The 19372-nt window shown below is 44.7% G+C and overlaps 1 pseudogene; it reads right to left on the bottom strand.

Annotated features, from left to right (window-relative positions):
- Positions 1–3861: 3861 nt before the first annotated feature.
- On the bottom strand, positions 3862–3963 carry LOC118623135 (annotated as a pseudogene).
- Positions 3964–19372: the final 15409 nt, after the last annotated feature.

The raw sequence follows: 19372 nt of genomic DNA, 5'->3' as shown, positions 1-19372 counted from the left end.
TGTGAACTCCATCAGCGTCACTGACAAACTGGGAGATGCCCAAATCTCAACAGAAGTAAAATATGTTACAATTTTGAAAAAAAAAGAAAAAGAAAAGAAGTTGCTTTGTTTTCTGACGTGTACCACAAACAGCGGCTCCAATCTGTCATTATGACTGAGAACATGTCACAACAATCTGTTTTCGTTCTTTAAGAAAGAAGAACAACATCTTGCTCTCCTCCAGCAACGGCTAATTTGGAAAATTTGCAAGCTGACAGGCAACTTGATTAAAATGACCTGGAGCCACAAATTCTCTTAAAATGCAACTCAATGCTCACAACCCCAGACCTTCTGTAGTCCAGTTATCTCCTTCACGGCTGTTTTTCTGCAGAAGGCAGGGAGACGGGGAGGGAAGAGCTGTGTGTTATAATCCACCCAGGGGTTTGAAATAGTTTTTTATTTTTCCTCTTAAGCTCTCCTGTCGCCATGGGTTTCCTTCATAGCCCGGAGGAGAGGAAAAGCAGTGTGACATTTCTGAGAGGCAGTGTGGCCTTCGTGGTCCTGAGTACAGGGCAGGCTCAGCATCCAAATGGAGCAGCCATGTTGGCGTTGGAGACTGTTCTGACACTGTGGTTTCACTCCCGTTCTATAGTTTTAGAAAACGTGCAGGAATCTGTCCCAGTCTGAATCAGCTCGCTAGGTCCTTGTCAAACCCTGGCTGTACTGAGAGTAATGACATCTCCTTGTAGGGAGACCAATGGGTAAAACGAAACAATAGCCATTTGGCCCGTTCCAGGACTGGAAATCACAGGACTTCACGTAACTGAATGGAGGTGGTGTTAGGGATCAGAGTACAGTTTTGGTCTATAAATACACTCATATAAATATCTCGTTTTTCTTTATGGCACCTAAAAGTGTGTATTCTCGGCCCCTCGGTGAGGGAGGGTGTTAATGAAGGGGTGTTAACGTGGGCTGGCGTGGGTGCCCATGGCTGTATTGTTCACTAAGACAATGTGTAATTATCGGGAGACAATATGTAATTATGTGTTGAATTGTGTGCTGCAAACGGTTACATGTGGTGTGTTCTGTCTCAGAGAGGGGAGAGCTAATACGGTTGAGACCACATAAATGCAGACACTCATTTGTCAGGGAATGTACAGTAATGAGAATCATTTCTGAATCCCGTTGCCTTGGCAACCTATTCTAAAATGATGTAGATAAAGAACTGGCAACACTTGTCAATGAAGTCAGCATGTCTTGGGAAGAAAGGCTGCTGAAAGCAGGGATCGAGCATCAGGCCAAACGGACTTTTAAGGGGATGGTCTTATTCTAAATCGGGTCAAGATGTGAAATGCGGGGTCGGGCATTCAGGACACAGTGATCAATATCCTGCGTGATGCGGTGGCCAAACACATATCCACTGTCCAGCCTGGGGGACACGAGTCAGCTTAGGCTCCAGCTCTTCTGCACGGCAGTGCTCCTGACGGGTCATTTTTACATGGATGGACAACAGCTGAGATGCCAAAAGGGACACCCGAGGGTGACAGGGTGTGGCCCAGCTCCCCCGCCTGGAAGACGTAGAGCTCCCAGGGCGGCAAGAACATCTGGACATGTCCTCTCCCCCCTGGTCTCTCAGGATGTTGTACATACACTGTCTGATTTGGAAGGACTGTTAGAGTTAACCCCTTTTTAAAGACGAGGAAAATAAGGAGAGAAAGGTTAAATCACTTGTTTATGTTGTATCTTAGAGACAGTCAGGCTCAAGACCAGGACTTGACTTTGCTCCCTGCCAGGCGAAGTGGAATTCCTCTGGGATCCACCGAATGTAGCGCATTTACCTCAGGGCCTGCACATTTGCTCATTTTTGACTCAGCATAAGCCCTGACAAGGGATTACACTGTTGCCCTGGGTTCGAATGCTGCCTGAGCTGTGTGCACTGAACTCTGAATCAGGATCTGGGCTCCTGGGAATGGGGTGTGGTGGGACAGCCAACCTCTGTATCACCCTGGCCTGAGGTAGGTGATGCTTCGCCAGTGTCCACACCTGGGTCTGGTGCCTCCTCTGGTTTGCGGGAAGCAAGACTGACATAGCTATTGGGATGTAATATTTTATTTCAAGAAAATCAATGAAGAGATTTTGAGACTGCATTTGGAAAGTTTCTTCTTATAACAGTAAATCTTGTCCAGATATCTAAAAACTTATTTTAATTATACTCTTTTAAATTGTATACCATTAAGTTCAGGCTGACTACATTCAGGCCAACACAATAACCCAAGCATCTTCCAGATATGGAACTTCAATTATTGTTTACATTAGCATCAATCCTGAGATTAAAGAATGAAGGCGCTCTAATTTGCATGCTGTTAAAGGCCATCTATAAAAAACACTGAATTGCCTACAGTGGCATATGTTTATTCCTGGGCTCTTCAGCAGAGCAGAACTCTTATAAAAAACCCCTTTGCCCTTGTTAATTGCACAGTAACAGATTGGAGGGGGTTGCTTCTTCCCACTATATCCCTTCATATGCAACAGCTCCTTCTGCCCTCCGTTTTTCTCTCCTTCTTTTCCTCCCCTCTTTCCTCTCCTCCCCTCCTTCCTTTCTTCCCTATGTATTGAACCCTTACTGTTTATTAAACACAGCCCTGGGCACTGGAGATATGAGGATGGCTGAGGTACAGATTCTGCCTGTATGAGGCTCCCTCTGGTTGGAAGTAGACACAAGGGTTTGATGACTACTCTCCAAAGTCTTCTAGGCAAAGAGAGAAAAGAACTGGGATCAAGGTCAGAAAAAGGCTCAGGGAACAAGCTGACCTTTCAACTGGGCTCCAGAGGTGGGTAGAAATTTGCCAGTTGGAGAAAGAAGATTTGTGGGAGGGGAAGGGGTTTTCTAGGCAAAAGGAATGGCATGATTAAAGGCACAATGATAAGAATGGATGGTTTAGGGGACATAGTTATTGGATGTGGTAGAGATGGTCCACCAGAATTAAAGCTGTTCCTTTAATAACATAGACTAGTGCCCAGCCAGAGACTACATTTCCCAAACTCCTTTGACTCTAGGTGGGACCACGTGACTAATTCTCACCAGTGGTTCAGGTGTGGTCAAAAAGTAAGCCTGCTTCTTCGTTCTGTGTTCCCCATCTGCTCACTTGGATTCAGAGTCCTAGGCAAGAGAAAAGCCATCAAATGGCAGTAAGCTGGGCCCTGAGCCACCCTGTGGAGGGGCAGTCACTAAACCTGCACTGAAGCCATTGCCCCAACAAACTCACAAGGTGTAACAGGACAGCTTTTAAAGGGTTCAATGAAAAGATTTCTCACTTCAGTAAATTTGGGAAACACCGAGTTACACAGGTTTCACGACTGCAGGATGGTACAGACTTTTTATATGCTAACGTGTGTCATGAATCTCTAAGAGAGATTTAGCATAGTGTTTTCTGAATGTCTTTGGCCCTGTAACACTTTTTTCAATCCTTAGTGAATAGTGTAGTTCTGTAGAAGTCAGAGAAAAGCTAGCATACAACACAGCAAAGGTGAGAATCAGGGATGAAGTAGGAAAGGGGGGGAGAGTAGGCTGCTTCCTCTTGCCCTGCCCCCCACCTCCTCCCTCCAGCTTCTTAAGTCTTCGCTCAGTCCTCAGATGAGTCGTGCTTTGTACTGTGTTTCTGGCCTTTGCACCCACAGCTCTACCTGGATGGTGTTCCACCCATCTATTCTACTCCCCCCGCCCCCAGTTCCAGCTTTCTCTGTGAACTGTTTCTCTGACTCCTCTAAGTCAGAACAAATCCGACCCCCCTTGGCCTTCAGAGCACATCACTTCCATCTGCTTGTCATCTACTCTGCTCTGCCTTGCAACCTGCGGAATGGCACACGCGCCTACCTCCCTGTTAGAAGTAAGTTCTTTGAAGGAAGGTGCCACAGGTAACTCGTTTTTTAAACTGATAAGAACAGATGCTACACTTGATCTTAGCCAAAAGGCCAAGAAGCAATGGTAACTCATTCTTTAAAACTTTGCATTAAAGTGTAAAATACTTACAAAAATAGTTCACATGGTATGAATATCTCCCTCCTTGGATTTTCATGAACTTCACACTCCTGTTTAACCCACATTCAAATCAAGAAACAACATAACCAGCTCCCCCAAACCTCCGCCCATGCTCCCGTCCAGTCTCTGCCTCCACCGAGAGCACCACCATCCTGGCTTTCACCGCCACACACCCTTACACCTGCCTTTGTAATTACTCATAAGATCAGACAGTATGTGCTCCTTTGTCTTTGTCTTCTTGTGAGAGTTATCACGTCCGTGTGTGTAGTTGTGGACCTTGCTTTTTGCATTCTATTGTAAATAAACCATCATTTATTTATTCCTTCTACTGTTGATGGGTATTTAGGTAGTTACCAGCTTTGTGCTATTACACACAGTACTGCTGTGAACCTAGTTCGTGCCCATTGGTGAACATACGTACACATTTCTGATGGGTATATACATAGGAATGAAATTGCTGGGTCGTGGGGTATGACTATGTTTGGTTTTAGAGGACACTGCCAAGGGGTTTCCAAAGTAACTGCACCAGTTATGCTCCCACCAGCAGTGTATGAGTATCGTTGCTCTGCTTCCTTGCCAACACTTGCTCATTTCCTGCTTTTTATTTTTGTCATGTGGTAATATATAGTGGCATCACCTTGTAGTTTTAATTAGCATTTGTTTCCCTTATGACTAAAGAATACCTTTACTATGTTTATTGCCCATTAGGATATCATCTTTTGTGAAACGTCTGTTGAAGTAATTTTTCTATTGGGTTTTCTGTTTTTTTCTTATTGGTTTATAAGTGTTATTTACATTAATGTTGTGAACTCATTTTGAAATTGCTCTGCAGCCCTGAGCACTATTGGATTCCACATTCAGTGAAGGTTTGCTGCTTGAACTAGGACGACAAAAAGGGCACTATCAGACCTTAAGCATTGGGGTGGGCTTCACCACTGTGCAGTGCCACCCTCCTCACTGCCACAGTCTCCTGGTCAGTTAAAGAGGGAGTATTTATGAGGGGTAAGCTGGGATGAAGCTAAGAAAAGTCTCTGGGTCCTTGTGAACCTCATCCTGCTGACTATGTATGTCCGTGGGCAGCTGTTGATCGAATGCTCTTAACCCATCACTGCCTTTGGACTCTTCAGCCATAGACACTGATCCAGTGGTGGGGAAGGTCTTCATTCATTTATTCAACAAATATTTATTGAGCACCTCTAGGCATTTGAGATACATCAGTGAACAGAACAAAGATTCCTCTCTGCATCAAGTTTACACTCCAGTGGGGCAGATGGATGGCTAGTGATAAACATAATACATTCTTAAATTGTGTAGTATGTTAGAAGGTGATTAGTACTATGTAAAGAGGGAAAGTAGAGCAGGATAAGATGAATCAGGTGTTTAGGGGCAGCTGGCCATAGGATGAGAAGGCGAGCTGAGCAGAGGCGGAAGGTGGTGAGGCAGGCAGCTGTAAGAAAATCTGGGGAGCATCCACAAACGGAAGGGTTAGTCCAAAGGCCCTTGGCGAGAATGTGTCTGGCATGTTCAGGTCACAGCAAGGACAGGAGGTTGCAGAGGTCACAGGAGCCCAATCATGACAGGGCCTGAAGGCAGTCCTAAGGGGTTGCTTTGACACTGCATGAGATGGGATCATGGCAGTATCTGAGCAGAGGAGTCACCGGATCTGACTCACATTGCATACAGCTGCAGCTGTTGTGTTGGGAATAGATTGACGAGAGCAAAGATAGAAGCAAGGAGGCCCAGGGAGAGGCCTATAATGACTCAAGTGTGCGATGCTGGTGGCTGGAACAGGGTGGTAGCTGTGGAGGTGGGAAGAAGTGGTGGGATTCTGGACACATTTTGCAGGGGGAACAAGATTTCCTGATAGAGTGGAGGTGGGTGTGAATGAAGATAGGAGTCAAGAATGGCTTAGCTTCCATGAGACTGGGTCTGTCTGGCCCCTGATCATCTCGACTGCTCCTTTCTCACCAGGTTCTGGTGTCTTCCTCTCAGCCCCATCTGGCATCCAATCTTATGTCTCAGTCCCAACCCAGTCTAGGTGACCCTCACCTGGTGGCCACTTCTTTTCTTCTTTCCAACCCATTGTTATGACACGAACTCTCCAGCTTCTCTCAGAACTCCAAAAGCTTACTTTAAAAGCAAAAAAATATTTCCTTTCTTTTGCATGCCTACTAAAGTATTCCTAATTCTCCCCAAGGCCACATGACTGCCTTTGACTGATGAAGAAGTTACCAGAAATAAGAAAAGCACAATTGATTATTATTTCAAGATAATTTGTTATTTAGTTTGCTTACTGTTTGTATGTTTCTTTCTGTTTAGAATTAGGGAAACATCTGGTGTTAGAGCTGAAAGAAAACCAAGAGATTGTGTAATTTGAGGGCTTGCCTTTTACGAGAAAAACTGAGGCCCCGGCAGGTAAACTGAGCCTCAAGAGGGTAAATCTGAGGTCCAGGGAGGTAAACCAACCTATTGGGCCAGTCAGTTTAGTGGTTTTCCATCATTAGAGAAATGATCTTTCCATGATGACTGTTAACAAGACAACAGGCCCAAAATGGAGTCACTTATGTTAAGCCTGTGACACCAAATAGAGACTCAACTTATTACAGTTTCAGCTCTTCCAGAAACAGATTTTTAAACCGGTCAAGCAGAGCAGGAATTGCCTGATCAGTACTAGTTAGGTCATCTGCTTCACGGATCTCGCCAACTCCTAAGGAATGCACTTTTGCAATAACCATTCTGTTTTTTTGCCTCTTATTAACTTCCTTGTTTCTGCTTCCTTCTGCCTATAAAAGTCTTCGATTTTTGTACAGATCCTTGCAGGTCCTTTCTATCTGCTAGATTGGATGTTACCTGATTTGAGTTCCTTTTTGCTGAAATAAATTCTTAAAATTTTTCATATGCCTTAATTTATCTTTTAACACAAGAAACCTTGGGTTCCCTAGTCTGCAATTTCTGGGTCTCTCATCTGGGCTTTATGTTCTCTTTGGCCTTCTTTTCTCCTCATTATCTGCCTTCAGATAGGCTCTGAAGGTCTCTCCATTTTGGTAGTCAATCTGGTACATGACCTGGTCTCATTGATAGCCATATGTCCCTAAAATGTTCTCTTTGGGTCCTCTGTGGTAAGGTGACCTTTGCAAGGTCTTGGAGGGCTGTGTGCCCATGGGAAGGGCAGCCAGCTGCTTTTGCTGGGGCCCCAAACCCAGCAGCATGGCAGGCTCCTTCAAGCCTGCTGGTGGCCGATGGCTCTGCGGGCCCACCTCTCCACACGCGGAATGTATCCACTGTTTGGGGCTATTTAGTGCATTCTCTCTGCCAGTCTGGAGCCTCGATCACAGCAGCAGCAGTGTTTTCCCCTGGCTTGGATGGCGTTTGAATTAACTTAAACAAACATAGGCAGAACAGCTGGTCAGTGGATTGGAAAGGTTGGGCTGGGGATGCTGGCCAATGCTGCATAATTTGTGGCCACCTCTTGTAGGAATCCAAGCCCAGGCCTTGTTCCCCTGAATCAGAGTTTGCTGTCTGTGTCCTTGGAAAGAGGGCAAGTCATGGTTGGTTGGCTGCTTGCTGACTGCATTATGAAGACTTACAAATGTAAGCCACAGTGAATGCTAACATTTACACACTCACGGAGTGTGCAGCACACAGACTGCAGGGGGGCACTGAGGCTGCGCGAGTGAAGTGGGATAGGCCTCAGGCAGTGAGAGGTGAGAGGCAGAGCTGGGGTTCATGCTCAAGGCTCCTGTGAGCCCTCATGCCATCCTCTCCCCACTGCATTGCCTGCCAAGGCCCCGACGGCTTCATAGTAAGAGGTGTGTTCCAGATAAATCTCTGCTCCCAAGGGTGTCAGTTACCAGCTCAGCCTTCTCCAGCGGCAGCCCCTGGTCTGCAGAGATTCCCTATATCAAATCTATTACCCTTTTCTGGGGTGCTGATGAGCATCATGGAACCCCCATCTCTAGGCTCAGAGATGTCTTAACTAGTGAAGTTGTCCTCTGATGCTTCTTTTTTCTGGTTCTGTCCCATTGCGTCACGTGACAGCGGGCATGATGGGGGAAGTGAAGGAGGAGGGGCCAAGCAGCTGCTCTGAGACCTGCTGTGCGCTGTGCCTGTGAGCTGGGCCATGCTGCCCCGGGGTCCAGTTCCCTTGTTTATGAAACAAGGCGGGGGGGGGGGGGGTGCGAGTAATCTGTCTGGCTCTGTCCAATTTTAAAATTCTGTGCTTCTCTTTATAAAAGTAGTCAAGCAAACTAAACAATAAAGTCAGAAATACCTCCCTGAACAAAAATACCCTTAATATCCACATGGAAAGGCATCTGTGACCTGGGTGACGGCATTTATGAACGTGGTTGTACAATTCTCACATGGTGGCTGCTAAAGGGTTGTCAGAAATTTTGAAGCAATGCATTCTGGTAGACTTTAATCCCTAAAAGTCCTCTGAGCAATATTTCTAACATATATTTTGTCAAAGATGTGATGCTCTCTGCTTAGGTATTTCTAACAAGCGCTCTCTCCAAACACACTTCTTTGAAAATGCATTAGATAACACAGTCCCTTCAATTCCATATCTTCCTTTCTGTCTTAACTGGAAAAGCCAGTTCACGTTATTAATGACAAGTCATTTTGCAGAGTGCCTGGGTTAATAGAAGAGATAACTGGCAAAATATAAATGTGTAACACCAACATGTGAAGATAAAACAGGGGTCTAATGCTGAATGCATAATGTGGAGAACAGAAGGAAAAGTCCCGAGCTGGCGCAGAATCCCTGCAGAACGAACAGGAGAGCTATGGCCACCGGCCGGCCTGTTTGTTCTCAACTTGCTCCTGTCTTGCCTTCTTTTTCAATTCAGCTATCCTCTTCGAACCCAGGTCCTGGGATTTCAGAGTTAAGAAAGAGTTGGGAGAGAATTTTGAGGATGAGGAAACTGAAGCTCAGCCAGGTGAGGGGGCTCGCCTGAGAGAACACTGCCAGTTTTCCCAGGTCCCTGTGCAGTCTCCTATTTCAACACTCTGCCCATAATTCTAGTATTGCAGGTGCCTTCTCCCGTCTTTCCTGCAACAGCCCAGCCCAGGGAAAGGGAGCAGGGACGTAGCAGATTAAATTCAGAGCACAGTGGATTCCAATCCCAGCTTCACCACTCTCGAGTTGTATGGCTTTGGGAAAGTCACTTGGCCCCTCTACACTTCAGTGTCCCCTACTGTAAAATGAGTAAATACAGTTACAGCCCTTTGCAATCTAGTGATTGCTCAGAAAAGTTAGTGATCATCCTTAATATTTGTGCTTTGTAAGTTTGTTTGTTTTTGGTTATACAATCTGCATCTGAAAGCAGAGGACAGAACTGGAGGACCTCCGGACATCATATCAGGCTGAAGAATTGTGCATTTGATTGGTAATCCTTAAGTTTCGTATCAGAAGGAATGTGGTAGTTGGCTGTTCTCTGGGTCCACTGAATGTTAAGAGGAAGGTACTGAAATTGTAGCAGAGACCACTGGGGTGAGCTAAGATGTGAATGTTTATGTTCTCCCCAAAACTATGTGTTGAAATTTTAACCTCAATGGGATGGTATTTGGAAGTGGGGCATTTGGGAGCTGCTTAGGTCATGAGGGTGGAGCCGTCAGGAATGGGATTTGTGTCCTTAGGGACCCCACAGAGCTCTGTCTTACTGTCTGCCCTGTGAGGACCCAGTGAGATTTATGAAGTCTGCAGCCCAGAAGACGGCCTTCACCAGACACCAGATTTGTTGGTACCACGATCCTGGGCTTCCCAGCCTCCGGAACCATGAGAACTACATGTTTGTTGTTTGTAGTCCAGCCAGCCTATGGTATTTTGTTATAGCAGCCTGAACGAACTAAGGCAGGGTGGATTTCTTGAGCCCAAGAGTGTGGAATCTCCTTCAGGGCATATTTGAAGCAGAGCCCGGACTGTAGCCATCTCATGTAAATGGCAGAGAGGCCAGGAGCTACCTTAAGTGACCCTTGGAATTCTTTTCATGACAAGAAGTCTGGGCTTTTCACTGCAAAGTTTAATGAAGTTAGTCTCATTTTATAAATATTAAATGAATTTAATTCCCCAGGTCTCAGTAAAAAAAGAGGGCTTATCTTTGAGGATTATGAGAAAACTAAAAACAGAATTGGAGCTGGATAAACTGCTTTGAAAAGCCAGGACTTTGCAAACTGATATGCATCGTGCTTTCCAGCTGCATGACCTGGAGCAGGTGACCTCATCTCCCTAAACCTCAGGTACTGCACTATGAAATGGGGGAAATGTCAGCTTCTTCTTTACAGGGTTGCAATGAGAATTGATGAGGCAATGCATAGCATGTATTTAACACAATGCCTGGCACATAGTAATCACTTAATTAATGCTAATGATTATTGTGTTTTTTTTTTTTAATTCTCACCCGACTGACATTTTTGCATTCATCTTCAGAGAGAGCGGGAGGGAGAGATGGAGGAAGAGAGAGAGAAACATCAATGCGAGAGAGACACATCGACTGGCTGCCACCCTCACAACCCCAACCAGGGCCGGGGATGAACTACAATTGGTATATGTGCCCTTAGCGGGAACCGAACCCGGGACTCTCTGGTCCATGGGCCGACACTCTAACCACTGAGCCAAACTGGCCAGGGCATGCTAATGATTATTGTAATGAATTTTTAAAAAAGCTAATGCCTCCAGAGAAAGACACAAGTCATATGTGAAATTTAATTCACAAACTGAAATACCAAGCAAAATAGAGACAGACTCATAGATAGAGAGCAGGCAGACAGCTGGGGTGGAGGTGGTTGGAGCAGTGGAGGAATTGAGCAAAAAAGAAGAAGAGAGAGAGGGAGAATTCATGGACATGGATCACAGTGTGGTGATCTTGGAGGTGGAGGGGGGATGGGTGGGGATGGCAGAGGTGGAAGAGGGGATAGGATAAAAGATGATGGAAAGAATAAAATAAAATATTTTAAAAAGCCAATGCCTCATTCAATTACAAATCTTAGACCAAAGGAAAAAAAAAAAAAAGAGTGAAATGCCTCTGCATAAATGTTCAATGAGAAAAAAAATTTGTCTTTTATTTCTCAATTAACCCTCTCGCATTTAAACAGTAAGAACATGATGAGGGGCAGGCATCCCTTCTCACGTCACAGAGCTCTTCTGAACGGGGAGTTCCTGAGGCTGTCTCCAGGAGAAAACCCTCTCCTGTCCAAAGCACCCAAACAAGTTGGAAAAACAAAGAAGGCTGGATTGATCTGAATCGATCGGGCTTTTAGAAATAACAAATCGGCTGAATTCAACTATTTCCTCCTTCTTCCACCAGCCAGTTGCAGTAGATGTAGTCTCATTTATGGAATCTGACGGAGCTTGGTTCTGGAGAATTCAGTCTCCAGGTGTGAACCATCTGGGATGGTTTGTGGAGGACCTTGAGAGATTTCCAAGCAGGAAATGGTGCCTGAAGAGCCGGAGAGCGAATGAATCCAGGCTTTCAGTTTCTGGTGACTCTGATTAGCACACAGCCTCAAACCGACTGCTGCCTCTCTCACTGGAGCCATTCTGCTGTCTGGAAGGATCGTTGGGAACAACCTCAGGGATTCCAGGAGCCAACCCCCTCATGCTGTAGACGAGGAAGCTGAGATCTGATGAGCTTGCATGACCAGCATCTTTTCCTCTTTGATATTTTCCTCTAGATTCTCACAGGGTGCTCCATTTTCTTCAAGCAGGGCAAACTGAAGGAAATTCCAACCATTTTCCAGTTTCCATGTTATTCACAATAAAGCAGGAAGGTATCTTTACTAAAAATGTGAAGTGTTAGCCCTTTCGATCTGGGTGAACCTATCTGTTTCCCTGGGAGATGGTGGGTGGAGACAGGGTATCTGTCCTCAGGGGCGGATGCCCATGGGCAGGGTGAGGAAGACCCTCACTGCCATCTTGTGGTCACCCGGAGACACAAAAGGTCATTACTCTGGAGCACCGTCTGTCCAGCTTCTTGAGCTGTTGGCTTGAGTTCCTCACTGGGCAGTCAGCACTACTTCAAGGGAGCTTTGGTTATTGTTTTTCTTCCCAATGCATTTCACTTTCTTTAGCCATAGGAAAGGGGAAGTAGTTGAAAGCTAGCAAAATTCTGTATTCTGAAAAAGTATTTGCAGGGAGGAAAAGGTCAAGATCTCATGATGAAATCTTTGAGAGCCTTGTGAGATCCTTGTCTCATCTTGTAGCATCTCTCTGCATGAACAGGGATTTATGGGGCAGAAGTCAGGCCTGCAGTTGGCACCTGTCATTGTTATCACCTGGTCAATTGGGGAAGTCAGGACAGATGAAGATTTGTTTATTATCTCACTTATCATCCTTGTCTGTAGTCCAAATTAGTTCTCACATCACATTCTGAGAGTTTCAGATTCAATATCATCAGTTGAAATACTAGCGATATTTTTCAGTGCAAAAAAAAAAAAATGACTTTCAAGTCATGTATTATGAAAAGGATTATAATAAATTAAAGGTCTAAACTGGCAGAGTGCAAACAATTTTGACTCCGATCTAAATGTTTGCACTGGCTGTTTAAACATTTAATTTGTTAGAATGGAAGTACCACCACAGAATGAGCATGTTAATTAAAGCTGGGCTTCAGCAACGTGAGTCACCCCACATACACAAAGTGTGATAAACCCGGACAGCGAGAGCCAGTGTGTGCTGATTTCTCATTCTCCAAATGAACACTTTGCATCTTTAAACCCCGCAGACATGAGTGAGTTTTAATAAACTGACTGTCTTTATAAGGTGACTTTTAGATGATGCTGTAAAATATTGTTAGTTTGAGAATCAACTTTGCTCTTTAGTTTCAGGGAAGTTCTCACCCATGGGTAATTGATTAAAGTGTTTACATGGATAATCTGTTCTGTGACTTTACGTTAAAAAGTATAAAAATGTAAAGAATATAAAATACACCTGAACAGTGTGGCTTAGTGGTTGAGCATTGACCCATGCACCAAGAGGTTGCAGGTTCTATTCCTGGTCAGACCACATGCCCAGGTTGTGGGCTGGATCCCCCGTTGGGGGCATGCAGGGGGTGGCCAGTCGATGTTCTCTCTCATCGATGTTTCTCTCTCTCTCTCTCTCCCTTTCTCTCTCTAAATATCAATAAAGAAAAGAAAAAAAAAGCAAACCCCTATAGACCAGTTTATTAAAACAAAGAGTCTCCCCCTGGCTGATGTGGCCCAGGTTCCTTGTTGGGGCACATGCCTGGGCTACAGGCTCAGTTCCCCCTTCGGGGTGTGCAGGAGGCAGCCAGTTGTCTCCCTCTCCCATCAATGTTTCTCTCTTTCCCTCTCCTGCCCCCTCTCTCTAAAAATCAATAGAAAATCTAAAAAAAATACAAAAAAAAAAAAAAAAAGGATTTCCATCATTATCATCATACCACCATCAGCACCTTCACCATCAGCACCATCACATTTTTTGAACTGGTGGAATATCCCAGCCTAATTCTCTTACCTGGTCCTGGTGCTGCCACAGAGCAGTAACCAGTGTTGGTCAAAGTGCTTATCTTCTCTACACTTCGGATTCCTCATGTGTAACACGAGGCTGTTTTTATTAGTTGGGGAAGGCTAAGCTGGTATAGCAAAGAGGTCTCCAAAAACAGTGATTTAAATAAAATAATTCCCTCCCCCCTAAGAAACAGCCCAGTTATTTCAAACTGGCAGGGGAGCTCTTGACTCCATCCCTACAAACCCTGGGTAGCTCCCCACTGCCTGCAGAACTAACTCCAAGATCCTTTATAATCTGACCCTCACCCACACTTCTGACTTATCACTCTTGTCCTTCTACTTCCGCCTGTGACCTTGCTCTGTCCGGAATGCCCTTTTCCTCTCCACCTGTTGACATTCTATTCATTCTTCATGGCCCACCTCAAATGCTGCTCCTTCAGGAAAGCTTATCATTGGCCTCTCCCTGCCCTTTGCCCTCCTGGTAGATCATCATGGTTTCTTCCTCTGCCTTCCGATATCGTTGCCTCTTTTCTAGTATCCAATTCTGTTTGCCTTGTAGTTAAGTTGGCTACTTATACAAATAGGCTTTATGTTCCTGGAAGCAAGAGAATGCATATTACTTGTCTTTCTCAACTTCTTTATCCTTCCTTGTCTTGCCCAATATCCAGCATTGTTCCCTGCCCAGTAAATGTATGTTTAATTGAATGAAGTAAAAAGTTGTCAGAGAGAGAAAAACTCAGTCATCAAAATAGCAACCATTCGGTAACTCAAGGGGCCAATTAGGCAACAGGCTAGTCATTGGAAAGTTCCAGATGTGGATCAAAACAGTTCTAATTAGATTTACATCTGTGCTGGACCCAGAACCGCATACAGAAATACTCGTTGGGCCTCCATCCCTGTGGAGTTCCACTCATGTTTCTTAGAAAGAACACTCTTCCTGACACTGCCATGGTTTTTCTTACAGTCTTTGTCTATGAGCCACGTGAAAAACATAATGTAACTCGTGTATATGCATGGATGTTGTATAATGTATGCTTTAAGTCTCTCTATTTGTGGAATTTCTACCTCCATTCTATCCCACAGCTGGGCTAAAATCTCAGAATTAATTGCCTGAGGAAATTTTATTTCAAATAGGAACTTGGCTCAAGGGATCAAGCGCAAGGAGCTCAGAGCTCTGAGCCCTACCACGGGTTTGCGTGCAGTTGGGAAAACGCATCCCTCTTCCTCAGCCGTCAATCTCCTCGTTCGTAAATGGATCGTGGAGGTTCCTCCCTTCTCACAGGGCTGTTCGCACAGATGAGAGCAGCTCATTAGTGCCGTTCTTTGAAGAGACTGTACAGGATCCTGTTGGTACAGTTGGGAGGCTGACCCCCGGGCTTAGGGAAATAGATATTAAAACCATGCATCTGCTTATTCCAGTCACTGGGTGCGCACGAACAGTCCCTTAGTTGTATTTATAACACTGCAGGATTTTTTCTGAAGAAAGAAATTAAATTTGTTTTTTCAAATTTTACAAATGCAACCATGAGTTAATCTGCTTGAATGAATTTCAAATCACAATTTGGATCATGTCAGGATGGCAATAAAACTTAAAACATAGAGCCAGGGTGGGGAAAGAGAAGGCGGGAGGAAGAGGTTCGGGCTGCTCTGCCCGTCTGCCTGGCAGTTGCTCTTCATTTTTCCCCTGCTCTGCCCTGCAGTCCCCCGGCACGTGTAAATCGTTCCGCTCCTCTCGGCTTAAAGGAATCTGGCCAGCTGGCATCAATGCTTGTGAAAGTAAATGGAAACTGCAAAGCGATGGCAGAGGCTGTCGCTTAGTTCAGGATTTTTCAATTCTTTGTAACAGACATTTTACAGTTCACCTGTGTTTGGAACTAACCTCGCTCAAAATGGTGAGGATGCCAGTGTCTGAGCTTGGTGCCTTCACCTCCCTGCCCATGGGGGACTCTTCTATTCCAGCAGGAACAGGTGCCAGGTCCTACCCCTGGGCCGTCCTGTGTTGGGTGAAGACCCAAAATATGAACAGGGCCAGGCTTTGCTTCTAAGGAGCCCTCTGTGTTGAGGATGTGCTCCAGATTGGCAGGGGACAAGGCTTGAGCCCAACAATTAATGTGTAATGATGCAGTTTTAAAATTTTATTTTTTTATCCTCACCCAAGGACATTTTTCCATTTTTTGTTCAGGTGGAGTGGGAGGGAGAAAGGAACAGAGGGAGAGAGAGAAACATCGACGTGAAAGGGACACATCAAGTGGTTGCCACCTGCATGACCAACCAGGGCCCGGGGACAAACTGCAACTAAAGTACGTGCCCTTAGAGGGAACTGAACCCGGGTCTCTCCGGACTGCAGGCCGATGCTCTAACTGCTGAGCCAAACTGGCCAGGGCAATGATGCAGTTTTAAGAGTGGGTTTGTTTGAGGGAGGACAGAGGACTCTTGGGGTGTCTCAAAAATCATGCTTAAAGCTTATGTTGATCATGTTCGTATGATGCCTAGGGAGGCCTTTGGGATGAGGTTAAATAACCCCTCCCTCAACACACACACACACACACACACACACACGGAGGTGGTGAGGACTAGCAATCACTTTACACTTGTCTTAATCAGGGTCCATTTGGTCACAGTTGGTTCAAGCTGGCTTAGGCAAAAAGGAAGATTTGTCTCATAGAGTCTAGGAGAGCGGGCAGAGGGGCTCCTGGGAGGCTGAATCTAGGACCTGAAAAGCAACCAGGAGCCATGGCCGTGGCTCTGCGGGCCTCAGGGTGACTGCTTCTCTGTCAGCTTGACTCCCTTTTCTCTGCTTAGCTGGCTGGTTTTCTTAAGTCACAGGAGCACCGAGCATAGCTGCCTCTTCTGATCTACCTGGAATCCCAAGGTCCTAGTTCCCAATCCCCCTCTGATTGGCCATTCGATTGGCCTGCAGAAGGCCTTTTGGCCAAATTGGCCTGATCTCATGACCACATGTGGACTAACCTTCTTCGGCTGGGTCTCAGGCTGGTAGGAGGCCAGGAAGCAGATTCTTGGGAAGACAATGTACAGAGGGCAGAGAGGTGAGCATCTCTGGTACAACATGTAACTCCTGACTGTTTACTAAGTGATTTTCCAGGTTCTTTGCTTTTACATCTCTCTTCCTAACTTTAAGCATAGCATTGTCTGTTAGCTCAGAAAATAAAAATTTCGCTTTACTTCTTAGTAACATCTTAGTTTAATAGTTTAACAAAAAGGGGCAGATGGAAGAAATATATGTTTCTCTCCTGGAGCCCAAAATTTAGTGAGAAAGACAGACAAAAAAAAAAATCCAAAACAAGTAAACAAAATAATTACACATGCTGTTAAGAGCGGAAACAGAGTGTTGAGTTAGAAAAAAATGGCATGTGGAGGAGGGGAGCTGTCTCAGATGCACTTGCAGGAGGCCTGCCCGTGGGAGTTGATTCCTAGCAGAGTTTGAAGGAGCCAATCATGAAAAAGGTGGTGTGGAGGATATGCCAAAAAATATTTCAAGTAGAGAGAGAATAGCACGCACGCAAAGATGCAAATCCTTGAAGAGAAGCGGAACTTAATTTGCTTTTAATTCCCAACATTCTGCATGTTCCAACTCTCCTACATGTTGGATAATTGAGAATTGAAAAGTCTTCTTTGGCAGATTCTATTAAGCTCTATTGCAAAAAATTAAATTATAGTATAGCAGATATACATTATCTCGCTTAATTCAATCAACACTCAAGATGACAGAATTTCATTACCATAAAATAAACTGGCCATTTGCTTGGAGGTAATATGTATTGTATTTGGTATTCTTGGGTCTGGATATTGGAGAGATCTGGGTTGGGGCTTGTCTTTGTGACTTGCAAGTTGTGTAACTTTGGCCAAGTTACACAGTTGCTCTGTGTAGCACTGGTTTCTTTATCACCTCCATCTCTGGCTCACAGTTATTATTTTAGGACAATTGGTTTATATTAAATGAGGAAATGTATATAAAGTGACTAGCATAGTGTCTGACATTCACTACATGCTAAAAGCAATAAAAAGACATTGTTCATATCTTCCAAGTATATAAATCAAATTCTGGCAAACTGCTCCTTTTTACTGCTCTCCTTGGTGAGGCTAATATATGAAAGAATGGTACAGTGAATGCTTTGATACACACATGGGAGTGGATCAAAGCTTAGGAGGCGACTCTTATTACTCTCCAATCCATTCCATGCAGGGAGAGGAGACTAACACCAGAAATGGAGAGGAATTCCTCAAATGGATGGGGTTGGAAAGAGCGCCCAATGCAGCCCAAAACCCACCTAGAAGAAAACTACTATAGAATGAGAGAAACTCTGAACTCAGCTCCAGCAAATACTGTACAGGAAGAGGGTTCCGGGGCCGTTGTAATTAGGTGAAGTGAAAAATGTGTTCAGGCCAGAAGAGCTTGTTGCCACTGGCAAGAACCTCTTGCCAAACAGTACATTTGGCTAAAAAGCTTCTCAGGTGATTGGAGGCCCTGGGAGTGAAGTAACCGAGGTGACATCTAGGAAGTTCCAGACTTCAGAAGAGATATAGAGGGGGGAGAAGGAAAGACCTTGTTCCCAGGAATACAGCCCTCCTTACTTTGGCAGTTGGGGAGACATCCCAGCTCACCTGCCTGCTCCATGCCCAAATGTTTCTGCTGGGATGCACCCTCACAAAGAACACTTTCAGGGGAAGGTTTTTTGAGGAAACCAGTCAACACAGTCGCAGAGGAAACACTTGCCAGTTACTCACACTGGTCATGGTATGAAAGTACAACCAATGAGTATCAGATATTTGAGAAAAACAGAGAGAGAGAGAGAGAGAGAGAGAGAGAGAGAGCGAGCGAGATAAAAAAAAGTGCTGATCTTGGGGGGGAACGGGACAATTCAGAAAACAGAAGTGAAGTTAAAAAAACAAAACAAACTGGGAAGGAAGTGTACTCACCAAAACTAACAAAAATAAGCTGCTCTGAAAAACAAAGACCCAGAGAGCAAAGAATAAATCCACAACGTTAAAAATATGAACTAGAAAATCCAACCAAGTGACTGACCAATAGAATAAACCCACTTAGTGATCTGGAAGACAAGTCTCAGGAAATCTATTAGAATTCAGACAAAAATACACGGAGATGAAAAATACAGGGAAAAATTAAAAGACAAAACAGATCAGTCTAGGGAGGCCCAAAACACCAACTGAATAGGAATTCCAGAGTCAGAGAACAGAGACAAAGGAAGGAAGAAAATAATTGAGGAAACATTTCTTCAAGTTAAAGAGAGACAGGAATAATCTATTTTAAAGGAGACATCGAAAGCCAGGAGAACTAATGTTAAAAGATTCACATCAGAAAATTCTGGCGAAATGAATAGATTCCAAGGATAAAAGAACATCTGAAAAGCTTCCAGGGGGAAAAAAAAGCTTATTTACAATAGTGGATAAGTAAATATGGTTTTGCCTTGTTTGTGTTTCCTTCTCCTTTCTCCCAGCAAGAACACCAATTTTCTTTATTTTTATTTAAAATTTTTTAGGAGAGCTTTTTCTCTGTCCATGTCATTCAGATGGGACTATAAATTACAGGATCACTCACTGGGCGCCAGGGAGAGGCTGACCAGGATCCAGACCTGACCTATCAGAGAATCCCATTCCTGGCTAGAGAGATTAGCTTGGGGTGGGCAGGGGACTCCAAAGGCTCACCCAGAGCACTCTCCAGGACATTCCGCATATATTAATGGGGAGCTGGCCTCTTTCTTTTGGGTTATGTGGTTATAAGGATGTTACCTACAACTGTATTATCTTTCTTATACAGAGAGGAAGCTTGTCACAGTAGTATAGAATGAGCCTAATTTATAGCAACACAGACAGATAAAGCCATAGGACTTGGAAAAAAGCCCCGATGACCAG

This window comes from Molossus molossus, unplaced genomic scaffold (assembly GCF_014108415.1).
Source record: "Molossus molossus isolate mMolMol1 unplaced genomic scaffold, mMolMol1.p scaffold_m16_p_9, whole genome shotgun sequence".
Classification (NCBI taxonomy): domain Eukaryota; kingdom Metazoa; phylum Chordata; class Mammalia; order Chiroptera; family Molossidae; genus Molossus; species Molossus molossus.
The sequence above is the reverse complement of the archived record's forward strand: the minus strand, read 5'-3'. Positions and strand labels throughout refer to the sequence as shown.